This window comes from Bos indicus x Bos taurus, chromosome 18 (genome assembly GCF_003369695.1).
Source record: "Bos indicus x Bos taurus breed Angus x Brahman F1 hybrid chromosome 18, Bos_hybrid_MaternalHap_v2.0, whole genome shotgun sequence".
Lineage (NCBI taxonomy): Eukaryota > Metazoa > Chordata > Mammalia > Artiodactyla > Bovidae > Bos > Bos indicus x Bos taurus.
In genome coordinates, this window is record NC_040093.1 from 20,279,019 (window position 1) to 20,303,617 (window position 24,599).

Below are 24,599 nucleotides of genomic sequence, written 5' to 3' on the forward strand. Positions count from 1 at the left end.
CTGAGACTAAATCTTGACCTTTGGCTCCAGAGGTTGAGTCTCCACATCTCCCTTAACAGGCCAAATGCTCCAGGCTAGCTCCTAGACCGAATCCCGACCTTGACCAGCGGCTGCCAGGAGGCGACCGAGGAGCGGCCAGCCGGCCAGAGACAGCCATCCCGCCTCGTGACTTTTCCAACAGGTTCTAGCAGTGAATTTCGATCTAAGACTCCAGAGAAAAGCAGAAAAGTATTAGAAAGGGACTTCCGACGCCCAGGCCCAAGCAGGGTCAGGTCAGAGCGGCGGAAGACCTTCCCGGGGGACCTGTGACAGCCTGGCCAGTCCCTGCCAGTAGAGGGCGCCCACGAGCGCGTATCGAGCGGCCCCTTCGCCCTCACACCTGTCCGCACAACCTCGGAAACCTGGCCAGGACCGCAGGGCGCAGCCGCAGTGAGGTGATGCGACGTCCCTGCCAGGCTCCTGGACGTGGAGATGGGGACCGCAACGGAACACGAAACCAGTAGGCCAGACCCGGATCCATCTGAGCGCTGAGACCCGAAAGGCGTCCCAACCGGCCTCCCCGACTCTCTCAAACCGCGTTCCCCACCCCTTGGAGGTCGGAGAACACCCGCCATTCACAGGACCTCCTGTTTCATGGCTTTGGCAGAGCGGTCCAGCGGATTTAAGCCACCGTCGCAAAACCCCAACCACGGCTAACCTCACCGCTTCTGGGCAGCCATGGTGCATACTGGTAATGACACGAGGCAGCTTTTAAAAGGAGGAGGCGGCTTGTGGCGCACAAGGTGTCCGTAAGGAGATTTGGGGAGTTAAATAGAGGTAGCTTTAGGTTGACCAAGATAAATGGAGAAACGGGAACTGCAAATCAGCATTCAAAGTATAACTTTATTTTTACTAAGAAAAACAATGTGTATAGGAATGTACCTGAACGTACATACACATGCATAGAGCAAGACTTACATGTGAAGACTCCGTTCTAAAAGGACAATAGAAACTTGCAAACATTGCTCCAGAAGCTAAAATTATCAGACTTTTCACTTTGTATTTTAGAAATGTGTATAGGGTTGACATTTTATATGTTAAAGTATTAGGAAAAATAACATTCACAAACGCATTTTGCAACCTCAGTTCAAAACTCCTGTGCCTTTAGAAGTGATTCCTGTTAGTAGCAAAAAACAAACAAAAACCGCATGATTCTCATTCATAGGAATCACAGCAGAAGGACACAATGTTGTTAAACTTGCATGAAATTACCCAAAGCCCCTTTAAGGCAGATTTTTGGACTTTAACCCTAGAATGTCTGATTCAGTAGGTCTAGGTTCAAATAACTGAGAGTTTGCACTTCCTTAAGTATTCTCATGTGGGACTTCCCTGGTGGCTTAGTGGTAAAGAATCTGCCTGCCAGTGCAGGAGACACAGGTTTGATCCCTGGTCTGGGAAGATCCAACAAGCCTCAGAGCAAGTAAGCTCCTCCATCACAACTACTGAGCTTGTGCTCTAGAGCCCAGGGAATCACAACTACTGAAGCCTGAGTGTCCTAGTGCCTGTTTGAAGCAACAAAAGAAGCCACCTCAATGAGAAGCCTGTGCACTTCAATAAGGAGTAGCCCCTGCTCTCCACAACTAGAGGAAAAACTCAAGAAGCAGTGAAGATCCAGCACAGCCCAAAACTATTAAATAAATAAAATAATAATTTTAAAAATCCGTAAAAAAAAAGTGTTATCATGTGATGCTCTTGCTGCTGGTTCACAGATCAAACTCAGAGAAGCAGTGTTCTAGGAAAGGCAATGCTGCCTCATGCCCCAGACAACAGGGCTGGAAGTTTGCAGACTCCACAGGGTAGATCCCAGTGTTCTCACTGACATCCCTGGAGGTCTCAGCAGTGAGCAAAACAGAGAAATGTCCCTCTGGAGGTCCTAGTCCCTCCACTGCTAAGGAATCCAGTGAGGAAGCCCTAGGATGCAGGTAACCACAAACCCCCACCAGGCTCCACCCACTGAAGCCCCCAAAACATTTGTTTCTTCTGCCTGGAACTGCCTGAAACAATAAACCCAACAGGACTCATTCCTCACCTTCAAGTGTTTACTCAGTTATCTTCTTACTAAGGAGATCTCCCTTACTGCACAAATCTGCATAAAAACAAAACCCTGAGTTGTTAAAAACCAAATTAAAAAAATCCCCGTTGGTGTCAAAAGGTCCTATTCTTAAAAACTAGCAGGTGGAGCAGGTGGGAGAGGGGTGTGGCCATGCTGGTGGCTTCAGTCCTGCTCCTCCTTGTGGTAATGTTACAGACTACCTCCCTACTTCTCAGCACATAAACACTCCTCTCCATTCTGCCTACTACATTCTACTTATATAATTTAGTATTTCTTCTCTGTCTTTTAAAAAAAATTATGTATTTGTTAGCTGTGTCTGGTCTTAGTTGCAGCATGTGCAATCTTAGCAGAGCTCAGGTTTCTCTAGTTGTGGCACATGGGTTGCAGAGTGTGTGGGCCTGAGGCATGTGGGATCTTAGTTCCCCAACCAGGAATCAAACCCATGTCCACCACATTGGAAAGTGGATTCTTAACCACTGGATCCCCAGGGAAGTCCTCAAGTACTTCTTTCCTGTTGTCTGTCTGTCTTCCTTGAATATAATATAAGCTCCGTTGAAGGCAAGAGTTTTTGTCTCAATTGTTTCATGATGTCTCCCATGCACCTACAATACATCTTCAGTGAACATTTGTTAGATCAGTGAATAAACATAACACTATAGATCCCTGTTCACTTTCACTGTTCTGGTAACTCTACATGTTCTCTTTACAATATTTTCAAGAATGAAAAAGAATCACTTTTGGAAATACCATCCTCAGTGTGGCTACTTCTTTGAAGGGCCTCCAAACATCCCCTTGCATTTGACTTGATCTGGCTTTTTTCCCTTTAGTTCCTGACAGAACATACTGAAATGCACAGAACTGATGAACACTTTAGGCTACATGCATTTGAAGAGCAACAAGTTAAGTTTATTAGCTTCCAGCTACGTGTGGAAGCACTCTGAGTCTCAGTGACACCATGGAATGATCATTTGGATTTGCAATCTTTGGAGCATCGGAAAAAACGCTTAGCCTCTAAGAGTATGCTGACCTCGATGAACTGTGAAATAATCTTTATCAACACTTTGGTGATCGACTGCAGACAACACTGCTCACAAATCCATGTGCCTTTCTTTTGAGACAAAGCAAAGCGCCTTTTCCACCGCCTGGAATGGATGGGACACACGGTCTTCGCTGCGTGCGGAGAGGTGACTATATTACCCAGAGTGCTCTGCGCTGAACAGCGACAGTGCTGACCCAATGAAGGCGCGGGAGAGGGGAGAGCCATGTTTGGCAAAAGATAGGGGCGGGACTTCCGCTCTCTCTTTGTGGCGGTCGTTTTGGCTGGCTTGGGGTAGGTTCACCAGCTCTATAGCTCCTGATCGCTGAGTCGGGTCTGAGGCAACCAGATACTGAAAGGTCGAGAAAAACTGTTGTCCTCAATGCACAGAGGTGAATCTAAGGCTTGGAGTGGGGGCCACCTGGGAGGACCTCACGTTAGGGCTGGGCTGGAAGGGGTGATGTTGGAGTTCTCACACTGGTCACCTGTCATAACCGTCCCTGTTCACCCACAGGCTCAGATCACAGAGGCCTCACTGATGGACCTGGCATGAGTTGGTGCTGAGATCTTCAGGCCCTCACTTGAACCACTCCCACTTTTGAATCCTAAAGCCCCACATATGGGGAGCACGGTCGAATTACCACAGCCTAGGTCAGAGGGTCCAGCACCTGCAGGGGTGTGAGAAGGGAGGGCCCATTTCCGAAAGTCAGTGTGATGAGATGTGGGAGTGTTACAAGCAGAGAGATTGCGTATGCAAAAACCTGGAGGAGCTTCTGGTCCAGGACTATTGGGGAAACCTGGGCTTCATGTCCTGTCTGTACAGAACAGAGTGTGACTGGGGAGTGGACCTTGGAATGGCAGGTGGAGGAGGTGTACTTGGGTTCTAATGGTGCTTGGAACCATGGAGGGTTGTGAACAGAGAAGGAACACAGTTTGAGTTAGAGTTTTTAAAGTTTTCTCCCAACTGGAAAAGGGGTGATGAGGACAGTGAGTCATCTGAAGGTTGAGCCCTTCTCCAAAGTCACACAGCTGGTAAGAGGTATTACTGAAGACTAGGATACAGAAGTTAACAATAAGGCTTTCCCGGTGGCTCAGTGGTAAACAATCCACCTGCCAATGCAGGAGACCACAGGTTCAATCCCTGATCCAGGAAGTTACCACATGCCTCAGAGCAACTAAGCCCATTTGCTGCAACTTTTTGAGCCTGTGCTTTGGAGCCCCTGTTCTGCAACAAGAGAAGCCACCACAATGAGAAACCCTTGCTCTGCAGTGAAGAGTAGCCCCTGCTCTCTGCAACTAGAGAAAAGTCCACACAGCAGGAAGACCCAGCACAGCCAAAAATAAATAGAATTTTAGAAAAGAAGTTAACGGTAAGCCCAGGTCACTTGGCCCCAGAACTAGGCAAGGGTACAATGGAGGTTTGAGCCCATGAGCCCTTCCATGGTGATTTGCTTCTCACAGCCTCCCTCTTCCCACAGGTTCCATGGCCACAGAAGTGCTTAAGGACCCTAGCGAGGTGAGTGGGATCTCACCAGTCCCAAATTCCTCACACAAAACACACAGGTTCTCTGAGACTGTGATGCTCTAGGGTGCAGACTGTCACTCTCTAGCCCTTTGGCCTGGGGACTCTTGAGAAACCCCAAGCCCTAGGTCATTGTTTATGTGAAATAGTTTCTATGTCTGGCAACCAAGGGAATGAGGTGGGGCAGGTTATTCCAGGCACAAGTAGCAGTATGTCCAAATTCTTGAAGGTAACGTTGAGCTGGGAGTGTTCAAAGAACCACATTTCTCTTTCCTCTGGTGATCAGGAAAGAAACATTCAGACCTGAAATGGCAGCCTGAGAAGTTGAATGTTTTCCTGGAGAGGATAGGAGCAATGATATAGGAACAAGGAGGTTATGTGACTCAGGTCTTAGAAGGCTCTGTCAGACTGCAGAGTGAAGAACAGATTTAGGGGAGTGAGGGAGGAGGCAGGAAGACCAGGGATGATGTTACTATAGTAGTCCAGATGAGTATTGGTGGTAACTGGACAGTCTGGTGGCCATGAAAGTAGGAGAAGTGGTTGGATTCTGGATCTGTTTTTTTTTTTTTAGTATATGAGTGAGTGAGTGAGAGGGATGTGTTAGTCACTCATTTGTGTTCGACTCTTCGACCCCATGGACCATATAGCCACCCCACCCCACCCCCCAGGCTCCTCTGTCCATAGAATTCTTCAGGCAAGAATACTGAAGTGAGTAGCCATTCCCTTCTCCAGGGCATCTTCCTGACCCAGAGACTGAAGCCAGGTCTCCTGCATTGCAGGCAGATTCTTTATTCTCTGAGCAACCAGGGAAGCCCCTTTAATGTATGACTGACTGGATGTTCTAATGTTAAAGATGAGAGAGAAAAAGGTAGGAGTTGGGGATTACTCTGAGGTTTTGGAAGGAAGAAAAAGAAAGCTGGCAGTAATTTTCAATGGGAATATCAGGAGTTTTTTGTTTTATTTTTTGGTGGGAGGCAAGCCATGTTAAGAATCTGAGATGTTTCAGAAAATACTGCTTGAAGGTATTAAACTGGCAGTTGGACATAAATATCTGAAACTCTGGGGAATGATTCAAGGTGGAGACATCAAAATGGTGGTGGTTACTCTGTGTATCCAAGATGAGGTGGAGATGTGGGTCACATTTGAGAGGAGGTTATGGTGGTAATGCTATTAGCAGGCCAGGAAAGGGAAGGTGGTGCCCTAGGACTGGGTCTCTTGTTTGCGTACCTGGTTAGGGTAACGTGCAATCACAAGCACTGTTGAGGGAGAGAACTGGCCATGAAAGGGGGCTTGGGAAGAGGATGGTCTGGCAGGTGGCCAAGGCTTCCAAGGGAAGAGTAGACATTGAAACGATGTAGAAGCCTAGATATAACTGAGGAAACATGACGCTAAGGCTGAGGCTGATTCATATGCTCAGGTCTATGGACTTACTAGGATTTTGGGTGACCCTGGAGTGTTTCAGTCAGGCTGGTGGATTCAGTTAGGGGAAAATGTGGTTGTTTCATTGAGTCACTAAGCTGTAGGAGGAGAGCCATGAGGTTGGGCTTTGAATGAGTGTTAGGTTGAGAGAAGGGGATTGTGACTAACAAGGGGACAGTAAGTGCCACACGGAAGTGGAAGAGGACCAGTGGGATCTGAATGCATGTGGCTCTGAATGGCTGAGGGTGACACAAGCAATAAGCCAGGAAGTGAGGATGGGATAGCAGGATTCAAGGCTGCCCCTGGCAGTGGGAGCCAATGAGGGTCTGGAGTAGTGCTGAATCCTGTTTGCATTTGCATAATCTTGACACCATGAGGTAAGTAACACATGGGGAAACCAGGGAAAGGTTTACAGGATGGGACAGAGAGGTGCTGGTGGTGGCAGTAGGGTCTGGAGATAGAAGAGAGGTACAGTCTAAAGTATGATATGCACATGAAGAAGTATGAAGTGATGTCACCAGTGTCTGGGTAATAGGGACTGAAGGATGAAAGGTGGGCCCAAGTTTGGTTGTGCTTGGGAGGCACCATCTTGGAGACTTCCCAGGAATTGCCTGGCAGGACAGGTGGAGCCCTGCATGGGAGGCCTGGATCTTAACGGCATCCTTGTGCCCACCTGCCTAATGTTGCTGAGGGCTAGACACAGTAACTAATGGGACCACTAGGAGGGAACAGACACAAATGGCACCAGGGTCTGATAACTTATCTGAGTTGTGGAGCTGGGGAGAAGTATGAGCATGAATACATATGGGGGGATCTGGATTGGGGATCCTTGACCGAGAAGCTGTTCATGATTTCCTCTCTCCTCATCATGGCAGGGCAGCATAACCTTTGAGGATGTGGCAGTGTACTTTTCCTCGGAGGAATGGGCTCTCCTTGATGAGGCCCAGAAACTCCTATACTGCGATGTGATGCTGGAGAACTTTGCACTTATGGCCTCTCTAGGTAAGACCCTCATACCTGCCCCAGTATATTTTCCTTTTCCCCATGGACAGATCAAATCTTTCTCACATCAGGACTACAGGCACTGCTTCCTTCCCCAGTTCCCTGGCTAGGTGCTCTGGTTGCTAGGACTCAGCTGTCTGCAGTGTCCTGTCTTTTTCTCACTCAGTCCCAGTACCTGCTGCCCCAAAGCCTTTCAGGGAAGGAGTCAGAAGTCTCTCGGTTAGCCTTTGGATCCCACCTTGCTTTACCTTTCTCTGGCCAGGTGTCACCTCTGCCCTAGGTTCTACTCCCTTCCTCTAGCTTATGTATCCTCGTTTCTGCCTATGCTAGGAATTGTAGTCACGGATATGGTCACCACTTACGTGGCCCATAGGCTATTCTTGCAAGATCCTCCTCCGAGGTTGATTTTGATAATGTTGAGTTTTCTTCCCTATGTCTGTCGCTCTGAGTTGCTCTAGGCCAGTGCTGGCCACTCACCTGTCCAGTCTTTTCCTTAGAGCTTGTATCATCCAGGCACTATATTTACATGGGGGTCAGGGGAGACCTATGGATGCTTCTCAGGGTGGGCATGACTCCAGCACCACAAAATAGGCTCAGAGGGTCCCTGGCAGTATTGAGTAGCAAGTGAGGGGGCATGCTCTCAGGACTGTGTGTTCAGTTCATACCATGATTCTGTTCTGTTTCCTCTACATTTTGGTGCCAGTACCAGTGGCCACACTTTATTTCTACCTTTCCTCCTCCATTCTTGACACTTTGCTAACTTGTCATTCCTACACTGACTGTCTGTCAGGGTGAATCCTAATTCTCACAATGGATTCCACCCATTCTTCTCCACTGCTTTTCTCACAGTGTTCTCCATCACTGCCCCACACATATTGTGTTGTGAGATGTGCACATATCTCTAAATAGTCTTTGGACAAGAACTACTCTGATGCCTTTGGATTTTCTTGGGCCCAGACACATCCTTCTGCATAGCTCTCCTGTGTCATCAGCAGGGAAGTGCTAGAAACCATTCCGAGTAAGCTGTAGACCTGCATCTCCTCTTTATGCTGTACCCTACCCTTTCTCCTGCACTTGGTTCTTCACTGTGTCCTTTATGTCCCCCATGCTGTGACCTTTAGAGGACCACTGCTGCACAGCAGCTGCTTCCTCAACCTGAACCCAACTCCCTCCTCCTGACAACAATCCTGTGGACGCATGTGCACTCAGTCATTAGTGTGTCGGATGCACTTTTGTAATGGAGGTTGCTCCTTCCCACCAGAGTCAGCTGTCCTTCAGCTGTATTTCTTTGTTTCCAGGTTATTGGCATGGCGGGGAAGACGAGGAGGCACCTTCTGGGCAGAGTGGTTCTGTAGAAGGAATGTCACAGGTGAGGACTCCCAAAGCAGGTCCCTTTCCCTATGAAGCCCACTCCTGTGAGATATGTGTCTCTGTCTTAAAAGACATTTTGCACTTGGCTGAGAAAAGGAGCACACATCCCAAGCAAAAGCCGTTTACTTATGGGGCATGTGGGAAACCATTCTTTTAGTATAAACCTTCACCAGAAGCAGCACAGTAGAGAAAAATTTTCAGAAGGGATGTGGCAGGGCCTTGTTTGTGAAGAGCTACAAACTCCATATACCAAAGAATTCCTTTACCTGAAACAAAGTTGGGAAGTGCTTCCTGGTCAGTTCAAGCTTCCTGTAGCACCAGTCTGCTTACGACAGAAGAAGCCATGCAGCAGCACCGAGTGTGGGGTGACCATTCATAGTAGGAAAATTCATTAGAAGTGTGACGGATGTAGGGAAGCCTTCAACCACAAATACTAGAGACTCCACAAAAAGGAAAAAGTACTTAAACTTTCCACAAATGTGGTAAAATCTTCAGCTGCAAATACAGACCTGTTCTCACCAATGAATTTACACTGAAGAAAGACCTTATTAATGCAGTGAATATGGGAAATTCTTTATCTAGCTTTCTTGAACATCAGAGATTTCATCCTGGAGAAAGACCTTCTGAATGCAGTGGGTATGGGAGAGCCTCTAGGAAAGCTTCAACCTCATTAAATATTGGATAGTTCACATTAGAGGAAGATCTTATCAGTGTAGAGAATGTGGGGAATTCTTTAGCTGAAGCACCCACCTTATTTAGCACTGGAGACTGTACACTAGGAAAAAGCCTCATGAAGTAGAGAAACTTTGAGTTCAAGGTCTGCTCTGATTTATCACTGAAAGCTTTCCTGAAGAGAAAACTTTAGGCCAAAAGTCTATCCTTATTTAGCAAGAGAAAATCCAAGGGGGAGAAAATAGCAAGGGGGAAAGGTGTTACAAGTGCCATGAATGTGGGAAAGTCTTCAGTCAAAGGTCTTCTCTGATTCAGCACCAAATATTCAGTCATATAGGCCTTATGAGTACAGTGAATTAAGAAAGTCTTCATCCAAAGATCTAACCTCATTCAACACCAGCAAAGTCCACACTACAGAGAGACCTTATGAGTGTAGTGAACATAGGAAAGCCTTCAGGTGATAGTTTAACCTCATTGAAAAGCAGGAAATTCACACAGAGAGTCACCATAGACATAGAGGGACGGTGCAGTCTATTTGCTCAATATAACAACACTGGAGGAGAGCCTTTGTGATGAAGACATCTGCCTAATGTTGAACCTTTTATATACGAACGTCCACAATGAGGAGATTCTCCATAAGTTACAAATTTGTGGCAAGCTTTCTTGTGCTTTCTGACCTATCCAAGGCTCTTACCAGATATGTTTTTGCATGTTTCTGTTGTAGAAGCCATCTTACCTTTACACCTGGCAGGTCCCCACAGTGGCCAGTTTCAAGATGCCAAAATGATGTCACTGAACGTGGAATAAGAAGAGATGCACAGTAGCTCATCATTGTATTTTTTTTCCACCATACTGATAGAATTTTCATAAGTAAATCCAAGAGCATACATAATAGTAAAATGACTTGGAAAGACAAGTTTTGAGTATTTAGTGCCTTTGGTTTTTTAACAGCTTTATTGAGGTATGATTCACTTAAAATAAACTGCACAAAGACTGTACAATTTGATGTTTTTGATATATGCTTACACTCCTGAAACCAAAATATTTCCTCCTACTCTTTTTAATCTATCTTATTAACATAAAATTATTATTGCAAGGACATAATCTTCCTTTTGTAATAGATATTTTTCATATACACACACACACACACACACACACACACACACATACACACATGTACATATAACTGGAGAGAACTGTTATGAAGCTCCATGAACTATTCCTCAGTCTTCCATTATTTATCATTTCATGGCCATTCTTTTTTTAAATTAATTAATTTTAATTGGAGGCTAGTTACTTTACAATATTGTGGTGGTTTTGGCCATATATTGACATGAACCAGCCATAGATGTACCTGTGTTCCCCCCCGACCTGAACCCCCCTCCCACCTCCCAGTGCACCGGCTTTGAGTGCCCTGTTTCATGCATCAAACTTGGACTGGTCATCTGTTTCGCATATGGTAATATACATGTTTCAATGCTGTTCTCCCAAATCATCCCACCCTCACTGTCTCCCGCAGAGTCCAAAAGTCTGTTCTTGACATCTGTGTCTCTTTTGCTGTCTTGCATATAGGGTTGTCATTACCATCTTTCTAAATTACATATATATGCGTTAATATACTGTATTGGTGTTTCTCATTCTGACTTACTTCACTGTGTATAATAGGCTCTAGTTTCATACACCTCATTAGAACTGACTCAAATGTGTTCTTTTTTATAGCTGAGTAATATTCCATTGTATATTTGTACCACAACTTTCTTATCCATTCATCTGCCAATGGACATCTAGGTTACTTCCATGTCCTAGCTATTGTAAACAGTGCTGCGATGAACATTGGTGTACACGTGTCTCTTTCAATTCTGGTTTCCTCAGTGTGTATGCCCACCAGTGGGATTGCTGGGTCATATGGCAGTTCTATTTTCAGTTTTTAAAGGAATCTGCACACTGTTCTCCATAGTGGCTGTACCAGTTTGCATTCCCACCAACAGTGTAAGAGGGTTCCCTTTTCTCCACACCCTCTCCAGCATTTATTGTTTGTAGACTTTTGGATGGCAGTCATTCTGACCAGCATGAGATGGTACCTCACTGTGGTTTTGATTTGCATTTCTCTGATAATGAGTGATGTTGAGCATCTTTTCATGTATTTGCTTGTTCATGGCCATGCTTGAGTCATCTATACCCATGCTTATTACTGAGTTATTTATAAGCACACACATCATGTCATTTAATCGTATCTCTTCAGGATGCATCTCTAGGGACTTCCCTGGTGGTCCAGTGATTAAGAATCCACATTCCAGTGCAGGGGATGCAGGTTTGATCCCTGGTTGGGGAGCTAATACTCCACACGCTGCAGGGAATCTAAGCCAGCACACCACAACTAGAGAGTTCATGCACCACAACTAGAGAAGCTAGTGTGCCACAACTACTGAACCCTTGCACTCCAGACCTGTGCTCCACAATAAGAGAAGCCCATGCACCACAACAGAGCCTATGCACCACAACAAGATGCATTTCTAAAATGTAAGGGCTAGATCACACAAAATAAAAATACTTTAAAATCTTATATGTTATCAGTACTCAGTTTTCTCAGTTGTTTCCAAAATATGTTTGTTTTTAAGGTGATGAAGTGTAATCAGTATCTAAAACATACCCATATTACTTTTAATAGGTATGTTTCATAAGTCTGGCACATTTAGTACCTGAAATATTTGTGTTTCTAGACTGTGCTTCAGTGTGCTAGCAAAATACACCGTCATACCACATTTCCAGGTGTGATACTGCAGCAGAGCCAAAAGTCATACACATATATTTGGGGTCATGCGTGATGGGTTTGTGATATGCCTGAGTACAACCTTGGAATCCTTGGGACACTGTATGACAGGTGCTGGATGTTAACACTCTTCAAAACAGACAGGACCCAGACACAATTACCATACTGGTAGAGGAAAGATGTGTGACAGACATCAGACACATTCAACTGACATGTAAAATGTACCAGTGACCTATGAGACAGGATGGAAGTACTGACACATGACAGCAAGTATGATGACACAGATACTCCATGGAGACTCTAGAGACAGGCATATGATAGGAATGCCACATGCTGTGATCACACTGTTCCCATAGATTGATGAGACAGGAACCCCCTAGCTTGGAGAGAACAAAACTTCCTCCATCCCTGAAGATTTGATGATGCACTGATGGGGGTTATAACAGGGAACCAGGACTTCCCTGGTGGTACAGTGGATAAGAATCCAGCTGCCAAGACAGGGACATGGGTTCAATCCCTGGTCCAGGAAAATTCCACATGCCTCAGGGAAACTAAGCCCATGCACCACAACTACTGAGCCCAGGTGCTGCAACTACTGAAGCCCTTACACCTAGAGGCTGTCCACCACAACAAGAGAAGTCATTGCAACGAGGAGCCTGTGCACCACCACAAAGAATAGCCCCTACTCACTGCAACTAGTGAAAGCTTGCAAGCAGCAACAAAGACCTAGTCCAGCAAAAAATTTTAAAAAAGAAAGAAGGAACCATGGTGCACATCATGGCACAACCCAGAGACTCACCCATAGTTGATGACTGAATGTGAGCATAATAGGACACATGGTGGGAAGAGAATAGCTTGAACCAGGTAGCAGAAGCCTTTACTTTGAAATGCCATCTGAGAAGGCCTGGAAGTAGCAATCTGATCAGGACAATAGGGCAGGGATGTCACAGGTTTTCCTGGAGAGGTCAGTCTACATTCAGCCAGTTTGGGAATCATTGGTCAAAGGTGGTTCTAGGATAGAGGCAAGGAAGTTTTTACAGATTAAAAGTCATTGTTGGGCATTTTGCATCCTACCCAGAAGGATAAGTATGAGCACTAAGGGGTAAAGTCACGTACAACAAGGTAGGTGAAGGAACCAACACATGTCAGGGCCACATCAAAAATTCTCAGTCCTTCAGAGTCTCTCCCAGCATCCACAGTGTTAACAGTGATAATGAGAAGTGACTGCTGGGTATTGAGACCTGTGGGGTAAGGTTCCCTGAACTAGCATTTGGGGGATGACCAATAGGACTTTAGAAATGAATCATTGCGTGTGACAGTAAGAGCAAAGAATGCATTTGGGTGACATCAGTGGCCCTGTTAGGAATGCCCTGGAGGTGGTGACACCATTCATGGAAATAGTTTTCAAGTGAGGGTAGAAAGTTTTCAGAAAGACTCATAGAAGAGGGGCTAGAGAGCCCTAGCTGGAGATGTTGCAATATGACTAGTTAATGGTCTGAGGCTCAGCAGATAATCTGAATAGGAAAGGAATCTGGGAGTCCCAGCCTCGATGGGAAGCAAACAGGTCCTGGGGAAGAGAAGCAAATGTGTTCATAGCTCAGGGACCCTCCTGGGACTCTGGGTTTCCCACTCCCTCTAAATTATGCTCTTCCCTCCATTCCAACCCACTTGGACCCAAGCCTGGTGAGCAGTGGGCATGCAATTGGCTGCATGGCCAGCTGACACCTGAGTGTCACTCTTGTATCCTAGGTAAGGAGCAGCCTCATCTAATCCCTGAGATTAGGTCCATTTCTGCACCATAGCTGCAATCACACTCTCTGTCCTCCATGCCCCTGGCCCCGTGTGTTCCCCATATTTCTCCCAGTCCCCTGTCCTCTGTACTGCCTCAGCCCCCTCATTTTGCTGGACCCCCTCATCCCCAGGGTACCAGAGAGAGAAATGGGCCTCCTCAGAATCCTCCGACTACACAGTCTGCTGGGGATGAGCTGCAGAGAAGAGCATAAGCAGTAGTCTGGAAAACACAGTGTAGATTCTGGCTGTGCCCCTTTCCTGGCCTGTGATCTTGAAAAGTTCCCCTCTTTGTACTTGGCCTCCACTTCCTCAGGTCTAAATGGGAATAGTAACTCTTCCCCTGGGGTGAGGAGACCAGAGAGGTCATGAATGCGACGTGTGTTGTGTGTTCTCCCATGGCAGGTGTCAGCCCACCTCAGATGCCTTTTCTGTGAGGGATGTGATGACAGCTCTACTCCTTTGCTCATGTCCTTAGAAATATGCTTAGGGGTGGCTGAAATAAATATGAGAACAACAGATAATTGAAATGCTTCACATGCTTATTCTGAGGAGTCATGGAATTTACACACGCAGACCATGGACCAGAGAGACCTGGCTTCAGTATTGCCTCTGCTAAGCAGAGTAAGGACACAGGATAACTTGCTAAGGTTGTAATATGGAAAAGATGCTGGATGTTTATCCCAGAACTGTGGAGGATTGATAAAAGTAGCACAGACAACATATAAAAACAGATGGGTAATATAATCAGAGAGATGGAAATGCTGAAAATCAAAAGGAAATGCCCCAAATAAAAAACATCGTAACAGATAACAATACCTTTCATGGGCTCATCAGTAGGCTGGGCATAGCTGAAGAAAGAATCAATGAGCTTGAAGATATGTTAATAGAAATTTCCCAAATGGAACTGCAAAAAGAGTAAAGAATGAAAATGCAGAATGAAACATCCAAGAGCTATGAAACAATTATCAAAGATGTAAATGACACCTAGTGGAAATACCAGAAGGAGAAGAGAGAGGAGCAGAAGAAATACTTCAAATAAAGGGCTGAGAATTTTCCAAAATTAATGATGTACACTAAACCACAGATCCAGGAAGCTCAGAAACCCTGTAGCAAGATAAATACTAAACAATCTACACCTAGGCATGTCACATTCGAACTGTAGAAAATCCATTTTAAAAAGAATAGGATTTTTCATTAAAAATTTTAGCAATTTATCTTTATTCATAAACTAAAAAACAAACTATAAACATAAGGAAAAATCTCAGAAATGACAGTGCTGAAAAATAAAGCAGGAAAGGAGGGTTTGAAGTGTTTGAGCTGAGGGTAGTTTTCAATATAAACAGAGGAATGAATTTTAAGTTTCTTGGAGAAGGTGTCATTTGAGCAAACATTTTAAGAGGAGAGAGTGGTTTATTTTCCTCCCCTATTATTACATTGGTTTGGATCTCTCAATACCAGGAGACAGACTACTTATTTTTATTAATGCTTTTGCTTTTAATTCTTTTATCTAGCATTGTTATACCAGCTAATTTCTGAGTGTGTTTGTGTGCAAGGAGTGATTACAACTTACCTAAATATCTCCTGCCATTATTTTAATTTCACCCTGTCTTGTTTGTTTCTCATGTCTTCATTTTTGGTTGATTTGAAAATACCAAATGGCTTTCTTTTTCTTCAAACCTGTTAGGCACCATCGCTTCATGATTGAGTTAATGTGTTTGACTTAACGATGATTGCTTTTTAATTGAATTTATTTCTATCACATGGTATATGTGAGTGTCTATGTCTTTGTGTAGGTGGGTATGTGTGCTTTTTGTACCATTTTTTCTTTGTTTTATCTTTAGAAAACTAGACACAATGTTTTAAGTTGATTATGCTTATATGTATTATACGAATAGCCAATATTTCTAATATCTAAAATAGTTCTGTTTCTCTATTACAGTTTCAAAAGGATGTTAGCATATTTCAATAACAAGTGAACACTGCCCTTTTATCCTTGTAACTATTATCTGGAATTTTAATACTTTCTTTTGAAACTTAAAAAATTCCTTATTATTAATTATTCTACTCAACAGTGCATTACACTTACCACATTGGTTTCTGTATTGTTTCTTTACATTGAGTTCACTCTCTGTTTTTGGTGTTTTTGTTAGTAGTTTTTAAATTCAGGTAGTTTTGGGGCTAAGCTTTGAGGTTGAGTATTTACTTGCCTCTACTCTTAAATCAATTGACATCACTTTGAAAAAGAATATTTTTTCCAGTTAATTTCCTTGAGCATTTTGAATTCTTTTTTCATTGTGTGGTGATTTCACTTATTGAAGAAGATGTCAGCTCCTAAGCATTTAAAAAATAAATCAGGTATTGTCTTCTTCATCGAATTTCTTTTAATATTTACTTCTTATATATTCTGCAGCTTCAACATTATAGTCTCAATACATTTTTTGTGTTTCTGTGCTTATCTACATATGTATGTATGTATCTCCTTATTTCTACTCAACCATCCATCCAACTATCCATCCCTCAACCTTTCTATCTTTCCTGGTCAACACTGGGCATTCACTTTCAAATAGAAGATTTGTGTCTTCCTTCAATTCTAAATAATTCATGGGAATCATTTTTCAAACGTCAACTAACAACTTCCATTCTCTTTTTCTAGCACTCCCAACAGTCACATGTCACATATTTTCAATCTGATTTTTTGTGTCTCTGTAATGTTCCTTTCTTATTTTAACTTCATCTGTCCTACATTTGGGGAATCATCCTCTACTATCTTCCAATTTACTCATCTACTTATTTCCAACTTAGGCATTTTTCTACTTATTCAGTTTATTGCATCTCAGTAACTTCATGAGAAATAGATGGGGAAACAGTGGAAACAGTGTCAGACTTGATTTTTGGGGGCTCCCAAATCACTGCAGATTGTGACTGCAGCCATGAAATTAAAAGAAGCTTACTCCTTTGAAGAAAAGTTATGACCAACCTAGATAGCATATTCAAAAGCAGAGACATTACTTTGTCAACAAAGGTCCGTCTAGTCAAGGCTATGGTTTTTCCAGTGGTCATGTATGGATGTGAGAGTTGGACTGTGAAGAAGGCTGAGCGCCAAAGAATTGATGCTTTGAACTGTGGTGTTGGAGAAGACTCTTGAGAGTCCCTTGGACTGCAAGGAGATCCAACCAGTCCATTCTGAAGGAGATCAGCCCTGGGATTTCTTTGGAAGGAATAATGCTAAAGCTGAAACTCCAGTATTTTGGCCACCTCATACGAAGAGTTGACTCATTGGAAAAGACTCTGATGCTGGGAGGGATTGGGGGCAGGGGGAGAAGGGGACGACAGAGGATGAGATGGCTGGATGGCATCACTGACTCGATGGACGTGAGTCTGAGTGAACTCCGGGAGTTGGTGATGGACAGGGAGGCCTGGCGTGCTGCGATTCATGGGGTCGCAAAGAGTCGGACATGACTGAGTGACTGAATTGAACTGACTGACTGAGTAATGATATTTTCTTTCCCAGAGATTTCTTTGCCTCTTTTCAAATGCACCTATTATTATTTCACTTCTGTTTATTGTAATTCATTATGTCTTGTTCCTGCAGTTGTTTATAAATTCTAGTTCTTTGTGAAATTTTTCAGTCAAAAAATTACTAAAATTCTGTTAGAACTGAAAAAAAAAAAAGAATAGGATAAGAATTACACTGGAAACTGTGCATATAAGAAATGACTGGAGTGAAATGTCTAAGAAAGAAAAAACACATTAATAACTTTGTTCAAAATAATTTTTAAAATGTATTGGGTATTTATAACACATAGGTAAGTGGGAAAATGTTAGAAGTGTCATAAGGGATTAGATAGAGGATTTGAGAATACTCTGTTACAAGGTACCTGCACTACCCATGAACTAATATAGTGTAATTTAAGAATGGATTTAGATTAGAAGGAAATATATATTGTAAACTCTGAGGAAATCACTAAAATTTTTTTAAAGAAATATCATCAACATGTTAAGAGAGGAGAGAAAATAGAATGATATAAAATGCTCAATTAAAATCAAAGAAGAAAGAGGAAATAAAAAAGAAAGTACAACAAACAAAACAGTTATAAACATGTTTTTAATCAAGCTATATCAATAATTAAATGTGAATGTCCTAAATACACCAACTATAGACTCAGAAACTGAAGATTGGATTAAAAAAAACAAGATCCAGTTGTATACTATCTATAAAAAACACACTGTAAATATAAAGACCCTGATAGATAAAAAGTTAAGGGATAAAGATATACCATGCTATCACTAATCAAAAGAAAGCAGGAGTTGCTGTATTAAATCAGACTTCAGAACAAGGGAATTTTCTTTAGAGGGGTATTACATAATGATAATGGAGGCAAATCTCTAAGAAGATATAAATAATCCTTACTCTGGATTTTACTAGCAACAGAGGTTCAAACTATGTGAGGTAAGGAACATTTAAACTCAACTATAAGAAAACAACACAGTTGAAAAATGGGCCAAAGATCTGAACAAAGAAGGTATAGATAGAGCAAACAAGCATATAAAAAGATGCGCATCATATGTCAGTAGGGAATTGCAAACTAAATATTAATAAGGTACCCACACACATCTTTTAGACTGAATACATGGTTTAAACCTGATAATACCAAAGTTTGGCAAGTACATAGAGCAACAGGGACTCTCATTCATTGCTACTGGGAATGCAAAATGGTATAGCCAATTTTATGGGTTCCCCAACTCATATGTTGAAGCCCCAACTCCCAATGTGACTGTATTTGGAGATAGGGCCTTTAAGGAGCTAAATAATTAAAGTTAAGTGAAGATAGAAGAGTAGAGCACTATTCCCATAGGACTGGTGTCCACATTAGATGAGGAAGTGACACCACATCTCTCTCTCTCCCTCCTTCTGTGCTCACACAGAGGAAGGCCATGTGAGCACAGGGTAAGAAGGTGGCCATCTGAAGCCAGGAAGAGAGTGCTTACAGAAACTGAATTTTCTGACATCCTGATCTTGAATTTCTAGCCCCCAGGGCTGTGAGAAAATAAATTTTTGTTCTTTAAGCCACTCAGTCTGCGGTATTTTGATATGGTAGCCCAAGCAGACTGATGCAGCCACTTTTCAAGACAGTTTGCAATTTCTTAAAATGTTGCAATAGTCTTGCCATACAACCCAGCAGTCACGCTATGTATTTACTGTACTGAGTTGAAAACTTAAGTCCACACAAAAACTTGCATGTGAATGTTTATTGTGGCTTTAGTCATAATTTCCCCAAGCCAAAAGCAAATAAGATGCCATTCTGTATGTGACTGAACTAAAATAACAACAATAATAATGCACACATGCAAAATGAACAAACAAAACTGCAGTACATACATACAATGGAATTTGGTTTTTTTTTTTTTTTTTAAATGAGTTATCAAGGCACAGCAGACATGGAGGTATTTGTCTGTTTTTTTTCACTTAGCATAATAATACCATTCATGTTGTTGCAAATGACAGGATCAGATTCTTTTTATGGCTGAGTAGTATTCCATTATATTCTTTATCCATTCACCCATTGATGAACACTTAGGTTGTTTTCATGGCTTGGCTATTGTCCATAATGCTGCCATGAATATATGGGTGCATTTATCTTTTCAAATTAGTGTTTTTGTTTTTTTCACATAAATACCCAAAAGTGGAACAGCTGGGTTATATGGTACCTTTGTTTTTAAGGGGAATCCACATACTATTGAGAGGATTAACAGTCAGGTAGGAAGGCCAAAGGTCCCCAAGCGGCATGAGGAAATAAACTGCAAGTGGCTGATTTTTTTTTTTTTTCTTCTCTCTACAAAATTAAAGGAGGCTTCTTTTAATTCTGTGTTGTCATGACAACATGTGATTCTGCCTGAGCTTAACCTTGAGGGGCTACTGGCTCAACAAACCAATGTGTTTTTCTTACAGAAATCTTTTTCTTAAGCTATGTTAATGAAATTATGTATTTGCTTTGGAATCTGCCTTTCTTCAGATCGGTTCTGCCTAAGACTAACCTTTTTCGTAAACCTTGAGCTGATAATGGCTCAGCAAAATGTTTTCTTAAGTTATGTTAATGAAACTATGTATTTGCTTGGAAATCTGTCTTTCTTCAAGATTCACGCAAGATTCACGTCAGTTGTTTTATGGCTGGAGATGACTCTGCTTGTGCCATTCTATCTCAAAATGCATGTTGTGGGAGAGGGGCGTGGTGCAACTCTCTCAGTCTTGAGGCATTTCTTTTATGTGATTAGCAACTTGCTAACAGGTATATAATGTCTTGCTAAAAACTAGCAAAGGGATATCTTTTCTGCCCCCTTCTGATGTCTGTATCAGAAGCTTTCTCTATCTCTTTTATACTTTAATAAAACTTTGCTACACAAAGTTTGCTACACAAGGATCAAGCCTTGTCTCTGGCCTGGGGTCAAAATCCTCTCCTCTGGAGGTCACAAATCCCAGCATAGCTCACAGCTCATGGCCACAACCTTTTCTGTTTTCCATAGTGGCTACATAGTGGCTCACTAGCAGTGTACAAGGATTTCCCTTTCTCCACATCCTCTTTTAACATTTGTTATTTCTTGTCTTTTCAATAATAGCCATTCTAACAGTGTAAGTGGAGAAGGCAATGGCACCCTACTCCAGTACTCTTGCCTGGAAAATCCCATGGACGGAGGAGCCTGGTAGGCTACAGTCCATGGGGTCGCTAAGAGTCGGACATGACTGAGTGACTTCACTTTCACTTTTCACTTTCATGCATTGGAAAAGGAAATGGAAACCCACTTCAGTGTTCTTGCCTAGAGAATCCCAGGGACGGGGGAGCCTGGTGGGCTGCCGTCTATGGGGTTGCACAGAGTCGGACACGACTGAAGCGACTTAGCAGCAGCAGCAGCGACAGTGTAAGATGATGTCTTGTGCTTTTAATTTACGTTTTCCTTATAATTAGTGATGTACATCTTTTCATGTGCCTGTCGGCCATCTGTTTGTCCTTTTTAGAAGAATATTCAGATCCTCTGCCCATGTTTTAATTGGGTTGTTTGTTTTCCTGTTGTTGACATGTATGAATTCTTTACATATTTTGGATGTTAACCCTTTATCATATCACTGTATGATTTCACTTGTATGTGGACTCTAAAAACAAGCAAATGAACAAAATAAAAGTCAAATGCAGAAATAAGATTAGTAGTTAGCACAGGGGAATGGGGATGTGAAATGGGCAAAATGATTAAAGAGAGTCAGCTGTATGGTCATTAATGGCAACTGGACTTGTGGTGGTGATCACTTTGCAGTTTGTACAGATATTGGATTATAATGCTGTACACCTGAAGCTTATTATTACTATTTTTTAAAGAACCACCTGGAGAGCTTGCTAACACAGAGATTGCTGAGCTCCATCACCAAAGTTTCTGCTTCAATAGGCCTGGGGTGGGAACCAAGAAATTACATTTCAAACAAGTTCCTGTGTTATGCTGATGCTTTTGGCTCAGGACCACACTTTGAGCATGGCTTCTGTAAGCCAAGCTATTTGCATATTTTCTGCACAGATTGTAGTGTTGAGTGAATATGATGCACTAATAATGCAACACCAGGACAAAACAAAACAAAATTCAGCTTGTTTTGCTACACTTTTACTCTAAATAACATCTATTGTCTCTTATGATGACAAGATTTGTGTTCTTTCCCTGAGAGAGATTTAAGAGGCATAATGATTAAATGTAATTTTTGGACTTGTTTGGATGATGAACTGAACAAATTGACCATATATTCCCATCCTTGATATAATCAGGCAATTTTAAGTATGGACTGAGTATTTATTAGGAATCTTTTTTATTTTTTAGGTATAATAATGGTATTGTGGTTGTATTTTTAAATGTTCTTACTTATAGAGATGCATACAATTTTCCTTAAACTGCTCCAACCAGGGTGAAAATGGAGATGACAGATGAAACAAGGGTAGCCAAAATTAGGATAAATGTTGAAACTGAGTGATGCGTACATGGGGACTCATTAAATTCTGTTCTTTTTGTAAAATTGTGACCCCATGGACTGCAGCCCACCAGGTTCCTCCATCCATGGATTTTCCAGGAAGGAATACTGGATTGGTTTGCCATTTCTTTCTCCAGATAATCTTCTGGACCCAGGGATTGAACCTGGGTCTCCAGGGAAGCCCATGTAATATTTTCCTATATGCAGGTTGCTAAGTGGAAGAAGCTGTTCTGAAAAGACAACTTTATGATTCTAATTCTGTGACATTTGGTAAAAGACAGAACTATAGATACAGTAAGGTCAGTGATTGCTGGGAGTTGAGGGGAAGGTGGGAGGGATGAATATATAAAGCACAGGGGATTTTTATAGCTATGAATCTATTCTCTGTTATACTGTCATATATTTGTCAAAACCTGTAGAACTGTACAGCACAAAGAGTAAACCTTAATGTGTGCAAACTAAAATAACAATTTAGCAGATTGAGGGATCTCAGAAAATAATACAGAGTGCAATCAGAGAATCCATGTTATGAATTATGACACAACCTCATGGGAGGAAATGGGGGAAAGGTGCTGACCTAAGTAAGTGTGGATATGAGTGAGATTATAAGAGTAAAGACAAAATGAACTGCAAATACGCACTTCAGATGATAGAGTTGTTCCCACAGGAGTACAGGTTAACATTTCCAATACTGCTATATATATATGTACTGGAATTGAGCTATTAAGTAAATGGGTGCTGAATGGTAGGAGCCAGGAGTGTCACTGTTTAAGCAGGAATTTACAGATGAACAAAGGAAGGAGATTAGGATGATCCATGATCTGTGTGGTAGTGGATTACAGTGGAGACATCAGTAAGAACTCGTGTTTAATTTAATATAGATATAGATGGTGTATACAGATACAGATTAGTATGTACACATATTTCGTTGTTTTGTTAGCTGAGAGCGCCTAAGCAATGACATCCCAGTAACAATTAGAACACCTAGTAGCCAGATCTTGATTCTAATACAATTCTCTAATAAAATGAATCAAGGCTTCTTGGAGAAATGGCTGAATCTAGGACTGGGGCAAGATGCATGGAGCTCCTAGTAGTGCCAGAAAGTAAGGAAGTACTCCAAAAACCTCCATAATTATGGGAGCATATCAAAGAGACACAGGAAACCAACTGAAAGAGCTCCCATTAGCTAGAGAGGGAACAATCTGAGCAATTATATATATATATATATATATATATATAATTTTATCAAATTTTCCTCTATTTCTTTGCATTTTTCACTTAAGAAGGCTTTCTTATCTCTCCTTGCTGTTCTCAGGAACTCTGCATTCAGTTGGGTATATCTTTCTCTTTCTCCTTTGCCTTTCTTAATGACCTGGATAACCACAATGGTGTGGTCACTCATCTAGAACCAGACATCCTGGAGTGTGAAGTCAAGTGGGCCTTAGGAAGCATCACTAATAACAAAGCTAGTGGAGGTGATGGAATTCCAGCTGAGCTATTTCAAATCATAAAAGATAATGCTGTTAAAGTGCTGCACTCAATATGTCAGCAAACTTGGAAAACTCAGCAGTGGCCCTAGGACTGGAAGAGGTCAGTTTTCATTCCAATCCCAAAGAAGGGAAATACCAAAGAATGTTCAGACTACTGTACACTTGTGCTTATCTCACATGCTGGCAAGATAATGCTCAAAATCCTTCAAGCTAAGCTTCAGAAGTACATGAACCAAGAACTTCCAGATGTACAATCTGGATTTAGCAAAGGCAGACGAACCAGAGATCGAATTGCCAACATCTGTTGGATCTTAGAAAAAGCAAGAGAATTCCAGAAAAGCATTTAATTCTGCTTTATTCAGTTTGTTGTGACAGTGTAGATCACAATAAACTATAGAAAATTCTTAAAGAGATGGGACTACCAGACCACCTGACCTGCCTCCTGAGAAACCTGTATGCAGGTCAAGAAGCAAAAGTTAGAACCGGACATGGAACAATGGACTGGTTCAGTCCGGTTTTAAATTGGGAAGGGAGTATGTCAAGGCTGCATATTGTCACTATGCTTATTAACTTATATGCAGAATACATCATGTGGAATGCTGGGCTGGATGAATCACAGGCTAAAATCAAGACTGTCAGGAGAAATATCAACAACCTCACATATGCATATGATACCACTCTAATGGTAGAAAGCAAAGAGGAACTAAAGAGCCTCTTGATGAGGGTGAAAGAGGAGAGTGAAAAATCTGGCTTAAAACTCAACATTCAAAAGCCTAAAATTATGGCATCTGGTCCCACCACTTCATGGCAAATAGATGGGGGAAAAGTGGAAACAGTGACAGACTTTATTTTCTTGGGCTCCAAAATCACTGTGGACAGTGACTGCAGCCATTAAATTAAAGACACTTGCTCCTTGGAAGAAAAGCTATGACAAACCTAGACAGTGTATATAAAAAGCAGAGGCATCACCTTGCTGACAAAGGCCCATATAGTCAAAGCTATTGTTTTTCCAGTAGTCATACATGGATTTGAGAATTGGACTGTAAAGAAGGCTGAGTGCCAAAGAATTGATGCTTTCAAACTGCAGTGTTGGAGAAAACTGTTAAGAGTCCCTTGGACTGCAAGGAGATCAAACTAGTCAATTCTAAAGGAAATCAACCCTGAATATTCATTGGAAGGACTGATGCTGAAGCTCCAGTACTTTGGCCACCTGATCTGAAGAGCCCATTCATTGGAAAAGACCCCAATGCTGGGAAAGATTGAGAGCAGGAGGAGCAGGGGGTGACAGAGTATGAGATGGTTGGATGGCATCACTGCCTTAATGGACATAAGTTTGAGCAAACTCCAGGAGATAGTGAAGGACAGAGAAGCCTGTCATGCTGCAATCCATGGGGTTCCTAAGAGTTGGACATGATTTAGCAACTAAACAACA